Genomic DNA, 2,073 nt, shown 5'->3' with positions numbered 1-2,073 from the left:
CAAAATGCCTGCTCTTTGCGCCCCGGGGCCGGGCGCCACCCGCGGTGACTCACCGCTGAGCCGACCCAAGTCCTCCTTCCCACGCCCCTGCCTGGCCCTTTCCCTCGCCCTCGCTGGCTCTCGGCCTGGTCACTCCTGCCTTCCTGGGAAACTCAAGGCCAGGAGCTCAGCCTGGGTAGGGCACGGTGCCCGCCTCCCGCTCGTGGCCGCGTGCCCCTTCCAAGCTCCAGCGTCTTGCTTCTGTGACGTGGGAGTAAGCCCAGAGAAACCACCCTCTGCGGGCGGCTGGGGGGTCAGGCCCCCCTCACCGCTGGGGACACCTCTGGTCGGGGGTCGCAAGGGGACCCGGCTGAGGGCAAGGCCACCAAGACGGCCCACGCCGAGAACTGCGTCGGCACCGCCAAGCTCCCCGCAGCGGGGATTCGAGGCTCAGAGAGGCGCAGCCACCAGCCCCGGCCGCACAGCGGGGAGGCAGGGGAGGCAGAGACCAGCTCCCGGGCTGTGCTGTGCCCACGGCCGCAGGTGAGGACGCCCGCCCCGAGGAAGGACACGAGTGGCAAGTGCCAGCCCCAGGCCCCCTCACCCCGGCCCTTCCCATCTTGAGGGTCTTTGCAGTGACAGGAAGTAGCCTCACAGCTTTGCTTACAGAGATGAGAGCGTGCACCGTCCAGATTGCACCCCACAAGGCGGGTGACCCCACGTCCTTGTCTCCTCACTGAAACACTGGGCAGGGGGCGCCTGGCGCCGACTTTGAGTCCAGACTAGAGAGATCTCAGGGCATCTCAGCACATGACGAAGGTCCACTGGGAGTGGCCGTGGGCGCTGATGGGGCCCATCCTGGGGTCACCCCGAAGCGCACCTGGACAGGGACGCCGTGAGGCCACTGGGACTGGAGCCGTGTCCACCAGCTAGTGTGAGGACAGAGCGTGCGTGGAGGGCGACCGCCTGCCCGCGGCCTCACAGTGTCTGGCCAGAGGAGGTGCTCAGTGGACAACAAACGGGGTGAATGAATGAAACAAGATCGTAAAACTGAAAGACACGCAGTCATCGCGGCAGAGAGGAGCGGAGGCTGCGTGGAGATGCAAGCTCTTAGCAACGAGGCCGCGCGATTGCTTCACCGAGCAGATGCAGAGCGCTGGGAAAGCGCACGCATGAATGACTAAATGCACTTCGCCAAGACGCAGGCTGAGTCGGGAGGTGAGCGGAAGAGAGGACACGGCTGAGTGCCTGGTCCGGGAGAGCGAGAGAGAGTGGCGGCCACGGACTGTGTCCTCTCAGCATCCTTCTCTGGCAGAGGAGAGAGCAACGCAAACCTCACCTCCCCCGGCCTGAATACTGTCAGCATCTGAGAGGGAAGGTCCGAAGGTCTTATCATGGTGCTGACAGTGTAAAAAGAAATCAATAAGCAATTTCATCACTGCTGCTATTTTGCTTTTACCCTACACAGATAATCCCAGGCAGGCAATTCAGTAACGAGTACTCTTTGTCCTGTGCTTTCCAGTTTATATTCTAGTATAGTTCTCTTAATCATCAAAATCCCTTTTAATGGCCGCATAATATTCCATTCTTTGGATGACATCTAGCCAGTTAGTTGTTTCCTTCTTCTTCTTCTTCTTTTTTTTTTTTTTAGGTTTTATTTACTTATTTTGTGTGTAGAAGAATTAGGGTGTGGGAGCATGAGGGGATTCACCAGAGACAGTGGGGAGCAGAACAAGCAGATCTACTAAAATCCACCACTGAGGGGAGCAGTAAAGTCAAGGCAGGAGGGGTCTGCTGTGCCCTGTGGGTCAGCTCCCTGGCCGGGCATCAAGCTCAGGCTGTGGTGGTTATAGCGCTGAGACTTAACCCCTAGGCCAGCAGGAGGCCCCCACCCAGTTTTTCCGTACGAGAATATCACACACATATTTGTGTACAGGAGTAGGCTTAGATGAGCAAACGAGGTCGGCCCGTGGCAGGATTATTTCCTAAAATAGATATCGACAAATGGGAGGACTGTGTCAAGTCGCAGGGCACGAGAATGAAGCCCTGTGCAAACTTCTAAGCCTGCCGCACGCTGAGCCGTAGCCTCCCGAG

Source organism: Condylura cristata, unplaced genomic scaffold (assembly GCF_000260355.1).
Source record: "Condylura cristata isolate star-nosed mole 26May11 unplaced genomic scaffold, ConCri1.0 scaffold00012, whole genome shotgun sequence".
In the NCBI taxonomy this organism is placed as follows: domain Eukaryota; kingdom Metazoa; phylum Chordata; class Mammalia; order Eulipotyphla; family Talpidae; genus Condylura; species Condylura cristata.
This window is presented reverse-complemented; position numbering follows the sequence as displayed.